This window comes from Mus caroli, unplaced genomic scaffold (assembly GCF_978045245.1).
Source record: "Mus caroli unplaced genomic scaffold, Mus_caroli_1 scaffold_8, whole genome shotgun sequence".
Taxonomy (NCBI): domain Eukaryota; kingdom Metazoa; phylum Chordata; class Mammalia; order Rodentia; family Muridae; genus Mus; species Mus caroli.
Window position 1 is genome coordinate 88,417,605 of NW_028227263.1, and position 16,829 is coordinate 88,434,433.

The following is a 16,829-nucleotide window of genomic DNA, read 5'->3' on the forward strand; positions in this document are numbered from 1 at the left end:
GAGGAGAAAAATATTTCTTCATGAATATAGTTGCTACCTGGTGATGGCAAAGTTATGAAAATAGTGATGATGGTTGTCCTGCACAGCTTCATTAATGCTACCAAAGTATACACTTAAAATAGTCACAATGGCAGATTTTTGTCATATGCCATTTTTTTTATTTCAAAAATGTAACTTAATTGTACTGGCAACCTTTATGTTATGTTTATTTACAAGAAATAAAAAGAACATCATTTAAAAATCTTTAAACTAGAATTATATTGCACCTGTTTAACAAGACATTGGGTTGTCTTAGAGCTCTTGCAGGGGGGGAATGATCTCTGAGCAAAGCCACAATTCAGGATCTGGTCTGCAAAATGGACATGAGGCCAGGTCCATTCTCCCCACTGAATCAAGAAGAAACCCATGACACCAACTACAGTTACCAACCTCTGTAGCCTTCAGAATGCGCTCACTATGGCATTCATATGATCACTGGGAAAAGCAAACTTCTAATCCAACACAAATGTCACTTTTAACTGTTTCTTGGATGTTTTGTATACAGTGTAAGGAGCTGGCTGTGAATATATCCAACTGCCTTAAATTCCACACTGGATTTGAGGAAATCCCCACGAACTTCAAGGGCTGCCTGCTACAGGCGCCGCCTTCGGATTCTTGTGTTTCCATTCTTTGTCTCTCTCCTCTCATCTGTCTCAGTCTGGGCCACGGTCTCTTGATACAGAAGCTCTGTTGCCCAAGCTGGCCTCAAACTTCTGGACTCAAATGACCCTACTGCAGAAACTCAAGTAGCTGGAACTGCAGGTACACACCACCACTCCTGGCTCTTCCTCCATTTTACACCTCTATTTTCTTATGTTTTACTACTTCAAGATCCACCAAACCAACGATGCACAAAGTGCAGCACTGGCCATTAAAAAGTAAGATTTAAATATCCTGGAATATAAACACAAAGAAAGACACAACCACTAGAGAGCACCCTGTGGGCTGTACCAATCAAGCCCATGTAGTTGATCATACACCCCATACAACAACACATGCTTCCATTTATGTCCAGTGTAGTGATATATAGACTTACTATGTTTAGCCTAGGGAACTGTATGGCCCACTAATCACACTAAGATTCCCTGTGCCCTTCCCCACCCTACCCAGAAATGGGTAGCTATGAGATAGCACGTAGAAGTGACACTCCATCACCCATCACTCCATCCTTATTTGGTGAGAGAATTAATTGATCAGTGTCCCACCTTTTAGTCGCTTTCAATGGGGATTAAATGTCTTTGTAATTTTTTGTGGGGTCTGTCTAATTACAGCCCAGACCTACCCAATGGGAAGAGGTGGACAAGAAAACCTTCTCCTAAATGCAGAAGCCTTGGAACCTCCTATATGAGGACAGCTAGCAAGACTCGGAGCAGACAATACAGCTAATCCCTGCTGGCCATAGAAAGTGTGATGAGATCATGTTTGTATGGTGTTTAACAGCTTATATGTGTGATTTTTATTACACAGCCATAAAACCAACACATGTCATCTCTAACTCCTACACCAAGGCCAGGGCCCTCCAGCCCTTCCTCTCTGCTCCCTTTTCCTCTTAGTCTCTTTTCTCCCTTCTTCTTTTCCCCTCTTCTCTCTCCCCGACAGCTCCGTAGTCTATATATACCAAGCAGTAAACAAGAAATATGCCCAGCACATAGGTTTACAATGTCCACGCCTGAGAAAGATTTATGTCATGAAAAGGAAGTGTGGTTCACCGGAGGGTGAAATGACACATAAACAAAGGGACTTGACAGTGTACAGCTGTGAAGCATGAGCTGGGATGTGGTCACACATCATAAATCATAGTCACTCCAGAGGAATGACAACCAGCTCTTCTGTTAGCCAGGCACACCAAGATTCAACTAACCGAAAACTGTCAACCCAAGGAAAGTTCAGAGAGCAATTACAAGAGAGAATATGTGTGTGTGTTTCTTGACATTCATCAACTACTGATGGCTGGAGATGTCATAGGCCCTAGAGCAGTGCTTTTCAACCATCTTAATGCTGGATCTCTTTAATATAGTTTCTCATGTTATAGTGACCCCCCCAAGCAAAATTGTTTTTGTTGCTACTTCATAACTATAGTTTTGCTAGTGTTATGAAGAATAATGGAAACATGTTTTCTGATAGTCTTAAATGATGACCTCTGTTAAAGGGTCCTTAAACTTCTCCCTCAATGGGGTTGTGACCCACAGGTTGAGAACCACTGCCCTAGAGGCTAACTTTCTGCCTCTTTTCTAAACCAATTAACTTTCTAACTATTCTAAATACTTACTGTTATACCTACAGATAAGTGTAGCTCTAATTCCTCACCAAAGAAGCTTCTGCTTACAACAAATGGTGACCATTACAGAGGACAAACAGAGACCATTACAGAATGCATAACTCATCAAACTGCACAGAATACGTGACTGTGGTATGTTCAGCCCCAACTGATCTATTTACAATGCACTCTTTACATATAAGGCTCAAGACATATTGGAAAGGAGGTGGACATACTGTAAGCCAGAAGACTAAGATACGGGTAGCAAAACAGTGTTACCTAGACATAGCAAGGAAGTTGGCACCCATTACATCTTAACAACATGGATGCTTAAATAAGACATGCATCATGACAACACCAGAGGGTGTACTGATGAAGATGGGAGAAATCCCACAAGAGCTACAAGCAATCAGTGACAGCTGAAAGAGAAATTCAACTTTCTCCAATGGTGAGCTCCCTGATAGGTTAGCATCCAATCCGAAGTAATCATCCCTTAACACATGTACATAGAACAACACTAAAGAGACTCAGTGGTTTGTTGCTTTTGGTGTGTGTGTGTGTGTGTGTGAGTGTGTGTGTGTGCATGCACACATACATGTAACAATAATGAAGAAGAGGCCATGAATTTGAGGAGGTCACAGGAGGAGTTGGTGGAAGAGAAGGAGGAGTGGAAATTTAATAAAAGTAGTACTCATGTATAAAATTCTAAAAAAAAAAAAATAGATAAGTATAGTAATAAAAATAAAGAACAGAAGAAAATAGGAATAGAATGTTGTATGCTTAAAAAAGCCAGGCCTAAGGTTACAAGCATAAGCAAGTCCTTTCAAGGAAGGTGAATATCCTGTTACCCTCAGAATGGGGTAGAAATGTTGCCTGGTCAGTCTGCCATCAATCATCTGTATCCCTGTGACATCACCTTTCAGTCTCTGTTTGCACAGCTAGAAAGTGAAGGTATTAAACAGAAATGAGGAATGTGTGGTTTCTGTAGTTTTCTTCCAGAGAAAAGTTGTTAACCCTTTATAATCCAACACATGTTGCCATCTGAACTTTATTTGTCTATCATAGATGCTCCAGGGCTGAAGGAATCTGCTATAAGAATTAGAATGACCAATTTCACTTAAAGGAAAAAATAAAACATGCTCTCCCAATTCATTATTTTGATCATTGGTTTAAGCTTGGCTAAAACTACTTTATTTATAGAAATCATGTTTCTAAGACTATTAAAAGTAATGTAGAATTTAAAGTAATTGCTTTATCCAGCTAAAAGCACTTTTACTTAGGCCAGGAAATTGATATTACTCCTTTGTAGTATATATATATATATATATATATATATATATATATATATATATATAATGGTTTTCACTTTGTATATAATTCTCCTGACTCCCCAGTGTCTCCATAGTGAGAGGGGTCTCTACTGTATATTTACTTATATCTCTAAAGTAGAGATGATCTATTTCTAGTATGAAGCATGGAGGAAACCCTAAGAAAAACTGAGAGATAGTTCATCTCCATTGTCAATAGAACTGAATTTTGAATCACCCGGGAGACACACCTCTGGGAGTGTCAATCGAGGCATATCTAGAGACGTTTAACTGATGTAGGAAGACCCTCCTTGGGTGTCGCTGGCACCATTTTGTGGACTGTAGTGACAGACAAAATAAAGGGAAAAATTCAGAAAGCAGGACCAGTAACCTGGTCTCTGAACTTCCTGACTGTGGATGGAATGTGACCAGCTGCCTCATGCCTCTGCACCACAACAGACTATACTCTCAAATGGTTAGTCAAAATCCACTCTTTCTTCCTTCCATTGCTCTTAATAGGTATGTATTACAGAAATGAGAGAAGTAACTAATACAGAAAATAAAAGACTACTCTTCTACTTCAATGAATTGCTCTCATGAGGATCTACATTAGGCTATTTGCCCTCAGAAGTAAGGGAATAAAAGGTTTGTTTTGTTTTGTTTGTTTTGTTAGGTGAAATCAGAATCTGATGTTTCTTACAACTAGTGGCCTATTGCTGTTCCATGTACATGAAGAGTCATTGTAATTGTTGGAACTGTCATTATCCCTGTGTCCAGCATGGTCTCTGAATTTATAAATGTAATGGTTTCATCTCTCTGAGTTTTTCTATGCTACACAGGAAGGAGTAAGGATAAAAAAGCACACTCACTTCGGACTTGGTAGTCAGTCCCTCTTCATAACGGTGGTGTTTGTTATCAGCACAAAGTGCCATGAGCTTTTGCATGCTTCTCCACGCTTCTGAGAATGTCCATAAACATTGCCTGGGACTACAAACACCCATGCATGTCTCTTCTGAGATCCTTAGAAGGATGCCCGGAGGGGTTGGGGGGAGGAGGGAATACAGGCAGAGGTGAGCCTTGATCACAGGGTTAGGGAGTGTTGAGAGAACAGACAGCAGCAGACTAGAACTATGAAAGACCAAAAGCAGATTCACAGTGAGGCCTAGATTGTAGGTATCTGGGAAGCACTACAGCATCAAAATGAAGCCAAATGGGTGAGGGATATGTCCACATTTGGAAGGCGAGCATAGGATTCCATGGTGCCTACCCATGCCCTGGGGCCACTGAAAGCAAAAGACTAGAATGCTGTGCGTTCTGCACACAAACCCTGCCTGAGAGAATGCAGCTGCAAACAGTCCTGGAATGCGTGTGTGGAGTTGCCACATTCTCTAGCTTTTGGAAACTGTAGCTCCCAGTGACTCACCTGTGAACACACAGGGTCATCCTTGCAAACATCTGGCATGCATTTATCTCCCCAGAGACTTACTCAGCACTCAAATATATCAGACTGTTTAGTCTCTTGAAAGACTCAACTGTTCTTCAGAAACAGCCTTCTCAGCAAGGGCCATGGATGCTGCAGAGGGATCAGTGCTTTTATTTGAGGTCTACAGCGAACACCAGCTGGTCTAGGTGCTTTACATCATAGTTTCTCTCAGCACCGAGACTCCATCATCTTAGTCCTGGCAGTAATTACAACCAAAAAACTGAACACAGCTCCCTCCACACCACACCAGATGAGGTCACCACACAGTGCGCTCTCCAACCTGAATCTTAAGAAACCCTCTTTTGGTCCTAACAATGATTCTAAAGAGACTGAGCAGTCCATTGTCACAAACACATGTTACTCTGGGATTCATGATGGCGAAGGAGGTTTGACCTTATTAAAAGCACATCTGATCTGAAGGCCTAAAGAAGGGACATTTCACATAGACTTTGGAAAATGCTAAACAAGAAAATCCACCTCCCCTGCCTATTTGACATTGTACAGACAGAGACTGGTGCAGTCTGAGAAAGCATATTGTTATGCATGCTAAAAACAAAAGCAAAAACCAAAAACAAACAAAAAACCAAAACAAAAACAAAGGCAGCTGAAAGGAACATCCCAGGACCTGAGAGGCACAGCAACTCTAGTTCTTTTAGTCAAAAATGCCTACACATTTGTAAACAATCGGAGGAACCTCATCCAAGGTCAAAAGACATCAAATTATAGTTTGTGCTACAAATTGGCACATGTGCCTTAAACAGGCCTGAGCAGACTGAGAGATAAGCCATTATTCCCAGGACCACAGGTGTCCAGAACCATCTGAACTGTAGTTATAGAAGGACAGTCCTCCACTGTATCCTCCCACTCTGGACACTTCCCTCTGAAGTTCTCTCTAGGTGGAAAGCTGTATTTTTCTCCTGAGTGACAGCTCTGAGCTCTGCTTTCTCCTTAGACAAATCCAACCTGACTGCAGAAGAAGCCACAGACCTGAGGTTTGAGTACCATGTGGTATGTATTCTCCCAGGATTCTTCTACAAAGCCACTGACTTCGGAGTGATTGCTCCCATCTGGCCATCCTTTCACTTATAGCCACACAGCCAGGTGCATACACATTCTCCTCTGAGATGTGACTCATCCCTAGAACTAGGCTCTGAGTTCTGAATGCCTCGCCTCCTGATTTATAACAGAGGAGACTAAGCTACTCCAATTTCCCAGCAAGCCTGCCCCTTCACACCAGACTTCCCACAACCCATAACCCCTGCCCTATACACTTTACCCTCTCCTGGCACCTGACAGCTGGACTTCACCTTGCAGGCTGCTTTGTGGGTGACTTTTCCCCAATGATGCCTTTAAAGCAAGTTTTTTTTTTCATTTTAACTAATAAGGTTAGAAGCCCCACAAATGATCCAGGAGTTACCTCGTATAGTTGATTTGTGGTATGGGATTAAAACAAAAGCTGGCACACTTTTAAAACATGTCTTGTTTACGAGAAAGGCACTGCCTGCAACTGTTCACATGATTTCAATGAAATACAACAGAGAGGTACATCTTCAACATAATCATTAAAATATGACTACATGGTTAGGGTCTTCTCTTTATCCTATTAATTGCAATCCATGTAACAACAGGGATCTTGTATCTTCTGGTCTCTGTCAGCTTGTATTTCCTGCTAAGACATCTTGCTAAGACATAGTGCGCACATTACCACTAAAGTGATTGCATTTATTAAACCAAAAGAAACTCCATTGGCCAAGCATGCCTGGATGTGTCCATGAGTCCTGTTTTATAAGCAGCCAGATGTGTTTATAAACTCCAAAGTACATCATGGCCTGGTAAATTTAAAGGTAAAACATATAGTAAGGTCCACAGAAGAGGCATCCAAGAAAATGGAAAGCACAAGGACCAGAGCCCATCACTCAGATCAGCTCTTCTGATGCCTCCCAAGCACCCTGAAATGAACTGGATTTTAAAAAAAAATAATAATTTTTAATTTTTTTTAAAAAGCCAACGACTGCTGAATGTGGGGAGAGGGAATAAATGCTTACAAAAAGCCCCAGGTAGGTTATAGAGATTTACTGAGCGGAGACAGACCACCAACAGACATTTCAGAACCTAACAATCCATTACAGGATATGAAAAGTGCTACAGATTTCAGTTCATCCTGGATGCTGAGTTTTCAGAGATCCACAGAATATACAAGTACAACCACTACATCAGCATCAGGCTTCACTTGCTGACCCTGACAAAGCGCATACCCACTATCTCCAAATTTGCAACCTTAATCTGCTCTCAAATAAAACTGTCTTTGCTCTATTTCAACCTTGTCTGTGATCTCTTGGTTTACAGAGACTCGCAAAATGTGAGATGGTTTCCTTCTATTGAGGTAGGAAATCCTCTCATGTGATTTGTTTTTCAGATGATGAACAGACAGGCAAGTGTAGATATATATGAATGTGTGCCTGTGTTTACAAGAGGAAAAATGGAGAAACAAAAAACCAGAGATAAAGAGGTGGAGTCCAAAAGAAACAGAAATTTACACTTCTCAAGTTATCTAAACGTTCTATACCCTCATTACTCAACAAACAGGGAGATAGGAAGCCTAGAATAAGAGAAGAGCTTTAAAGGGTTTCACAGTTGCTACACCACTGACATTCTGAGCTGGGCAGCTCTGTTTCACTTCCCACTCCCAGGACTGGATATTGAGCTCAGGATTCACTCATACTAAACAGGTATTATACTACTGAGATATAGCCTCTCTTTCTATTTTTCTTTATTTTTTTCTTACTTTTGTGACAGGGTCTCAATAAATTGCCCAGGCTATCTTTGAACCAGCCATATTACTGCCTGGGCCTACCCAGTAGCTGGGAGCCAGGTAGTAGTTGACTTCAGAAAGACTGCCAGCACCCTTCCTCCTAACTGGAGAAGTCAGCTGTAGAAATTGCCAAAAGCCTCTCAGGCATCAGAACTGGCCCTGATTGAGAGGTGTTGCATTGAAGCATCCAAGAAAAATATTCTGGAAAATGAATTATTAAGTAAACATTTACAGGAGCAACATATTTTAAAAATCATGTAGGTGCGAACTCATCACTGAAACAGAATGGGCAAAATCCGAAGCAGAAACCTGAGCCAAACGTGTTATATAACACCTGGGACGGCTCTTCCTTCTACCACAGCTCAAACATCTGCGCTTTCAGCACCATGTGCTAACTGACTCAGGAGCTGACATGAAATCAGAGGCAGTGAAAGATGACGCTGGCGGGTGGCTCTTCTGAACCGAGCCTTCTAAAACTACTAAAAATACCATCACCTAAACTATCAGCATGAAATGTACTTTCTGATCTCACATTGTTAATAGTTGATCTCACAAAAGTAGGGAAGAGGGGGGGGTGGGGGGGAAGCAACACCAGATGAGGAAGGGATGGGAGATCAGAGAGGCAGAAAAGAAAGCAGTGGACATAAGTCAGTGGGGAGGTTGGAGGAAGAATAGTTTGGTAGACATGTGCTAAGTTTCAGTTAGACAAGAGAAATGAATGCAGTCTTGTACTGCATAGCTGTAAGACTCTGGATAACAATGACATATACTTCAAGAAAGCTAGGAGAATGGAATGAACTTTTTACCACCAAGGAGATACAAGTAAATGGCAAGACCCATGTGCTCCCTCTGACAGGACGTTATCCAATGTTCATTGTCAAAACATCAGATGGTACCCCATAAATAGGTGGAACTTTGGCATGCCAATTGAAACTGAGTGAGTAAAACAAAGAAGAAAAATCCATTGGCTAAATTATTTTCTATTGCATGTGTGCTAAACGCAACACATCAAGATGAATGGCAAAGCTGAGCGTGGAAGCACACAGCTATAGTAAGGCAAAGGGGAACTGAGTCTGAGCCCAGTTTAGGCTACTGGACAAAACCAAGCTCAAAAAAAGAAAACAAAAAAACCAAACAAAAATAAAAAAATAAAAAAAAATAATTAAAATAATGGGAAACACTGGCTACTCCACGGTGAAGTCAGAAAGCTCTGAGCAGTGTCCCAAAAGAGCTCAAGCAGACATGAAGCCCCTTGGCTTCTTTGAGAGCAGGCCAACAGGCCAAGTTTCCCAGACAAGAAGAGGACAGACCAAACTATTTAAAGAGCACAATTATGCATGCCAAAGTGGCACTGTTCAGTAACACCCATGATAAATGACTTTTTCCTAGGAAGTACACCAGCCCAGGAAAGCAAAAGGATACCTGAACCAAGATTGGAATAAAAACTGTGAGTCTTAAAACACCTTTGGATGATCATTTCTAAGGTGGTCATTCTTTTGATAGTAAGGAATTTTCAAAAACCACACCAGTCCTTGGCCTCCACAGGCACTTAGCCAGGACATCACTTGGATACCCAAATCTGTATGATTGTAAGTTCACCTGCACACCTCCTCCTAACTTCTGTTTTGCTTTGTTTTGTTTTTGACCCCTGACCTGTGGTAGCATTTACAGGTAAACTAGAAACCTTTCTCTGTTTCCCACTTCTCTCCCTCCCAGCCCCCAACACTTCTCTTGCATTTTGGTGTGAGTTGTGGTGTGACTCATGGCTTTATATTTGTAGACCATTAAATGCATCTGATGTCTCCGGGAGGAACTCTAGAAACATCTGGAGATGGTGGTGTTTCCTAGTTTCCTTGTTTACCTTATTGTGGGGTGAGTACAAGAGTATTTTCCTTAACTACATTTAAACATTCAAACCATTTGATACTCATTTTTATGCTAAAACTTGAGTGAGGGTCTATATTCCTTTTCTTGCTGTGACTAAAATCTGAGAAGAACAGCTAAAGGAAGGAGGGTTGTGTTTTGTTTTGCTTTGTTTTGTTTTGTTTTGTTTTGTTTTTAAATCCGTGATTTCAAAAGGATATGGCTACCATGGTAGAGAAAGGATCTGAAGTGTGAGATGTGTGAAGTGGCAAGCCACATCATGTCCACAGTCTGGGTGCCAAGGGACGGAAACCAGAAAGTGGGGCTGAATTATAACCATTCAGGGTCTGCCCCACTAGTAGCCCACTTTCTCCAGCGAGGAGAAAACCTAGTAAAGGTTCCAAAAGAGCACCATTAGCTGACAACCAGGTCTTTAAACATACAAACCTACTGAGCACGTTTCACATTCAAACCACAACAGTGCCCAGCACACTTTTCCTGGCCAGCCAGTTCTTTTAACTCTAGTTATAAAACCGTCTTTTCGCCCAGTGAATGGAAATGCCCCTCTGTTCTGTATAGAATTGTTGGCTTTGTCTACTGTATTCTAATAGTCTATCTCTCCTCTCTCCTCCCTCTCCTCTCTCCTCCTCCCTCCTCCTCCCTCCTCCTCCCTCCTCCTCCTCCTCCCTCCTCCTCCTCCTCCCTCCTCCTCCTCCTCCCTCCTCCTCCCTCCTCCTCCTCCTCCTCCTCCCTCCTCCTCCTCCTCCTCCTCCTCCTCCTCCTCCTCCTTCTTCTTCTTCTTCTTCTTCTTCTTCTTCTTCTTCTTCTTCTTCTTCTTCTTCTTCCTCTTCTTCTTCTCTCTCTCCTCTCTCTCTCTCTCTCTCTCTCTCTCTCTCTCTCTCTCTCTCTCTCTCTGTTTTTTCATGTCAACATCATACTTGTCTGACCAAAAGATATCTAATCAATTCTACCATTACCTGGGAATAGGGAAGACTTTTCAGGCAAACTGACTGAGGTATCCCGTTCCTCTGGGTAAAAGAAGTCTCAAGACTGTGCTCTTGAGATTCAGAGCATGCGATGGGTGAGCTTCTACATTGTTTGCTTTAGAATATTTGGGAGTCACATTGATTTCAATATCTGGTGCAAAAATTGTTCCTTGTCTTTTAAACATCTTGGTAATACAACCTTCCAGGTGGGACCAAACAGCGTACATATAGGCTTGTTGCTGTTCCTCCGTAAATGCATTCCTTCCAGCCTATCTACCCCAACCCACACCACTCTGGGTGTTCCCATCTCCCCACAATCAAGAATCAAACATTATAAAAGCAAACTCTTTCCCACAACAACAAAAAGCTTTCTAAAAATGTCACCAGAGCAACTTTTCCTGGTAACATACTTATTGCAAATGTCCTAAGTCATGACAAGCTGTATACTTATCATCACTCAAGGTCTATAAAGAAACACTGCTATGTCTTGATGGATGCAGACACTTGAGTAGAAGGGTTGTTACATATGAATTGAATGTGCTACTAATATGCAATTCTTTCTGATCCCACTTGTGGAGTAACAAGACACCTCTGTAAATATCTATGTAGGGCCAAGGAAAATGATATATGGTCTTACTCTTGTTCGCTTCTTAAAATATACTTTGTAGTTGACTGGGGAAGGGGCTGAATATAGTTGGGATGGGGGATGTAACTTCCTCAGGGTACACAGCATCCCAAGTTTGATCCCTAATACTGTAAGAAACAAATGCAATTTGGAGGGCTTGGGGAGGAGGGTATTGTTGTTGCTTAGGTTTTGTTTGTTTGTTTGTTTGTTTGTTTTTAAATATAAGTCTTCTGAGTCTTTGTGCAGCTTCCAGTGACTTGGAACTGACCAGGGCAGTGAGGGAGTAGAGAGACCCAGACAGAAAGAAAAGCTGGGATTGGCTTGTCTGTGTTCCCTGCTGGACAAACAACAGCACCCTACACACTTGGTGTGTTTGTTATATAGAGTTGAACATGGGAGGCAGGGCTTTTGCACACAGCAGAACAAGAAGGTAGAGTTATTACATACAGGAGAAACAAAGAAGCCAGGTTAGTATCTACAGTAGGATGAAGGAGGCTGGGTTATTACATGAAGGTAGATCATGAAAAGAGGGTTATTATCCACAGAAAAACAAGGAGGCAGAGTTGTTACACACAGCTGGATAAAGAAGGTAGGTTTAGCTAGTCTCGGGAGGAGCAGTCTCTGTGGAGGAACAGCTTGCATTCTATAAACATTCCAGAGGGAAAAGCTATGGTGGACATATACTTCATGCAATACCCACACATGAACAAGAAGGGACAGCATTGTCATTGTCTTCTGAGTTTCACTGACAGAAAAAAAGTTATTGCCATGTCCTCCATGAGTCTGACGCTGAGATCCTGGACATGGCTATACCCATGTCAACAACACACACTGCTTGGGGACTGCACTCACTCAGCTTCCTCCTCTCCTTACATAGGAGAGTCCAACACTGGAACTGTTCCACTTATCTCTCAGTAATGTCTTTAGTCCTTTCTGTCAGAAGCGACTTCACCACTTCTCCTTCTAGGTGCTCACTGCCCTCCACATTTTTGTGAATATTCTTATGGGACTTGTCTTCACTAGGTGTGAGTTCTATTGTCTGACTCCATACTCTCCTGAAGCAGCCAGGTGGCCTATGTCATGTTACTCTTCTTGCTTATCAGGCTCAGGCGCTGTCTGCTTTCTAACATGATGCCAGCTTCTTTCCCAAGGCAAGCTGAAGTGGTGTCCCAAGAATAGACAACTACAGCTTCCTGTAGGTCCTTCTGGCAGACTCTGCCATGAAAGCAAGGAGAATCAGGCCAGGGTGGGTTAGGTAGCACCCTTGTTTGTACCTTTCAAAGTAGTGATCCCCCTAATCTCTGCATCTCTGCTCCTCAGGTCTGAAATTAGGGTTCCCCTGTGCATGCTTATCCTACAATCAAGAAAAGTGACTAGTGCTGCCCACAGACCTGTATGAAGTCAAGGTCTTTCCCAGAAGCCTGAACACATGGCACCCCTGTATGCAGTAGAAGAACAGTTAGTCCAAACCACCATTTCCCCAATGCCCCTGTTTCCTCCACATCAGAACTATATGTTAAAGGACTTGATAACAAGAGCCTTTCCTCCCTTCTGCCTTATGAGAAGACTGGCAGCCAGAAAGGCAAATGAGCTTTCTTACACACAAAGAGGAGCAGCCTGCATTCATGATGGAGGTGCTTCCTGAGGCTTGCTGCAGTCTCTCACTGAGAGCAACCCTCCAACCCACCCGAACCAACGCCATTCTAGGTGCTACCTTCCCTTCACAATGCAGAATTAGACATCCTAAAAAGATTTCTCTTTTAGACAGAAAAAAAAAAAAAGGCTTTCTAAAACTGCCACCAGAGCAATATCTCCTGGTAATATATTTACAGAAAATGTCCTAAATCATGGCAGCCTACAAAATTATGATCACTCTGGGATCGTAAATAAACACAGCATGTCTTGGTGAATGCAGACACTGGAGTAGAAGCGTTGTTACATATGAAATTTAAAATTGCTACTAGGATGCAATTCCTTGTGATGCCACTTGTGGGGTGACAAGACACCTCTGTGATTTAAGCTTGGAGTTCACCTCCCAGCTTTATTCAGTAAAGTAAGAGAGGTGGCAGCACAGAGAAAATGCTCTCATCAATTATATGCAGAGAATAAGCAATGGCACTAGAGTTCACAACAAACTTTGTTTCCCTCGCTGCTGGTGGCCACGCTCTAAAACTGGAGGCCATGAGCAGAGAACCCCAAGATGACTACATTGTGCTTATTGTGTTCCTGTGAGCAGTGCTAGCCTCCCTCCAAGGATGAAGATGCTGAGAGGCAGAGGAGGGTAATACAACACCCAGCTGCGAGTCATTGACAGCCCCCAAATAAGTTAACTCCCATCTTCTAATTTTAGGTGTCTGACTGGAAAGAATGTTGAGAAATGCATGATGCTAAGCTGCTGTTCTTGCCTATAACTTTGAAAAACTACATGTCCCTTTCCTTAGAGAAAGTAAGTACTTTAGAAGTGGCTGGGGCATGCAAAGACAAGCCAGATGTGACGGTACCCACCTGTAATTGTAACTCTCAAGAAACTGGGGGTGAAGGATGAGTTCAAAGCCATCCGTCACAAATGGTATCTCATAGATTTAGCTGTGACACTGTGTGCATCCCCAGCTATGACTGGAACCTGGAGAGCTCCACAGGGGAACTATGGTGCTTTTAGACTTACACAGACGCCTTGAAGATGAGTCACTAGGGAGGACTATCATCCTCCATGGGCACCGTGGGGCATAGCCTGTACTAATGGATCAATCTACAGGTGACCCTCACAGTTAGAAAGGCATTAGCAGGTAGCAATGCCACACACATCCTGGACAGGTGTGCTCTAACTGAATGCTGTCTGTTTCCTCTGGGACGGACTGGCCAGGTAGAGGGACAGTTTGTGGCTGGAGAAGGCAGTGGTAGCAAGAATCTGAGTTCCTACTGGGCAGATTTTCTTCTTCCTGCATTTTGAGAAATAATTCTTCCATTTTTTTATGTTTAAATTTTGAAATGATTAATTACTGTCAAAGTACATGTATGGGTACAATGTGACATTTTGATATATATGCACAGTGCAGTGATCAAGACAAGCTATTGAACATATCAATCATCACATACCTTTGTGTGTTTATAGAGGGGGACAGTTAAAATCAACTCAGCAATCTTGAAATAGACATTAAGTATAGTTGCCAGCCATGCTGTGCAACAGATAACCAAACTTATTCTTATGCAATGCCTTAAACCTTGGATACTTTAAACAATAGCTATATATTCTCTAATTTTAATCCCATTTATTTATTGTGTGTGTGAGAGAGAGAGAGACAGAGAGAGACAGAGACAGAGACAGAGACAAAGACAGAGAGAGTTTGCAGTGGTCAGCTCACTCTACCATGTGGTTCTCCCTGGAACTGAACTACAGTTTGCAGTCTTGCAGACAAGCACCTATAGCCTCTCAACCATCTTAATAGTACCAAGGCTAGGTATTCTCCCTCCTACCTCCAGCCCTTGGCCACCCTACTCTGTCTGTCCCTGTGTAGGTTTTTTTTGTTGTTGTTGTTCCACATTCATACTAAGCACCTTAACCAGAACATGAGAAAGTTTTTGTGTATCTCCACAATTCTACAAGAGGAAGGTTTTTTGTCAGGTTTCATGTGACATGTTGTAGTCAAAGCAAAAGTATGTTGAAAACATTGTACAAAATTACCTTTATGCACTTGGGGCATACAAAATAAATAAATGGCAATGACATTCCTGCTTAGATTTGTGCCCTAGCCCAAGACAATTCATTGTGTGTACATAAACATCCAAGTCTGGAAAACAAATATGAAAAATGTTGGTCCTATGAATTTCAGAGAAGGGATCCTCACCAGTCGAGATAAGCAGTGTTTGTCCATAGCTAGATTATTTCCCATATGTCCTCTAGATTCTTCTGTATTACAGCACACTGTCATGTTTTTTGGGTTTTGTTGTTGTTGTTGTTTCAGAAAAAGATTCACAAAATACAAGTTTCTAGATTCCTTGTGCCACTGGCCAGGTTTGGAGAAGCCCTTATTAGCCCTGTATGTGTGTGTGTGTGGGGGGGGGGGGGGTTGCAGGCTCTAGACCCCCAAACACACCTTTCAAAGATTATGTTCACCTCACCTCAAGTCCCTCCTTCCCTTCTCTCCCACTTTGCAAGTTTATACTGTTATTTTTAAATTAGATTACTATTTTAAAGACTCTCTCACAGACTTGAGATATCTTCGGTATAGTCTAGCACTTGACCCTTCAGCACTGGACAATTGGAAGTGGGACCTCAGGCTCTACCAAGGTACAGTGCCTAGGGCAGATAACCCCAAGAAAGTTCCTTCGCATAAGTACTTGGCACCCATAACAATCAGCGACTGTCTTCTCATGCGAAATGGGAACCTAAAGATACCTTGTCCAAACTGCACAGCACAGTCAACCATCATTTTCACCCTGAGCACGGGTTCTATGTCTAGGTCACACTCTACTATGACATCTGTCAAACCGGAAAGATCACCCTCTGCTACATCAGGTTTCTATGAAGAATGAGATGACACATTGCTGTGGTGTACTTGGCGTTTGTAAATTTGCAACCCCTACAAAGTCTGTTGGACCAGAAACTTGGGAAGCTAGATTCTTAACAGGGCAAGGGAAAAGCACCTCAATGGCTGCCTTCCTCTTCTTGTCACTGATAACAAATAACCTGTTGGCACAGCTTGTCTATGCCACCCACAGTGGATACACTTGGCCACAACAATCCTGCCTAGTGAAAAAAATGAACCCGAAAGCCAACAAAATATTCTGATCTCCCTGGGGCAAAATGTACATTGGAAGTACCTGGAACAATGTGTCCCTCCTGCTTCAGGGCCTGAATCCCAGGAAAGGCCACACCCAGATCAATCCCATGCCCTCCTGTGTAGAGAGGGGCAGCACATACTGTCAGCACTCTTCTACCTCTGGTCAGAAGTCTGGAGGGTCTCCCAGGACCCTTAAAGATAGCTGTATAGATCATCTGTTATAGAAAAAAAGGCCTATATGAATGACGTATCATGGAAAGACACAAATATCAAAAGGTATGGGAGCGTCAAGGTATCAGATGGCCTTCCACAGCCGGTCTGGACAGTTTACAGAATGACCAAGGCACACCAGAACAAAGGGGAACTTCAAGTCACCAGCAGAAAAAGGGGCCCCTTTTACTGCCTGTGAAGTGCTAGATTGCAATCTGGCACAACAGCTTCCAGGTTCCTATGGCCAGAGAACACAGCAATCTGGGGACATACAGCCCAGCCTCCAGGACATCCTGACAGTTTGCCAAATCCCCTCTCTTAGACCTGACACGTCCCCTCAGATCCACAAGCCAGAAGGAATAATCCCACCTAAAGATCCCATTTGTACCTGCAGGTTTCCTCTGCTTCACCTGAAGTGTTTCCCTCCCTTACTGATGGAGGGCTGAGCATGTCTTAGGTAGCCAGC

General features: G+C 42.5%; 1 protein-coding gene across 1 annotated transcript in view; it reads right to left on the reverse strand.

Annotated features, from left to right (window-relative positions):
* Atp10a (ATPase phospholipid transporting 10A (putative)) overlaps positions 1–16,829 on the reverse strand; it is a 212,117-nt gene that overhangs the window by 132,417 nt on the left and 62,871 nt on the right. The window lies entirely within an intron of this gene.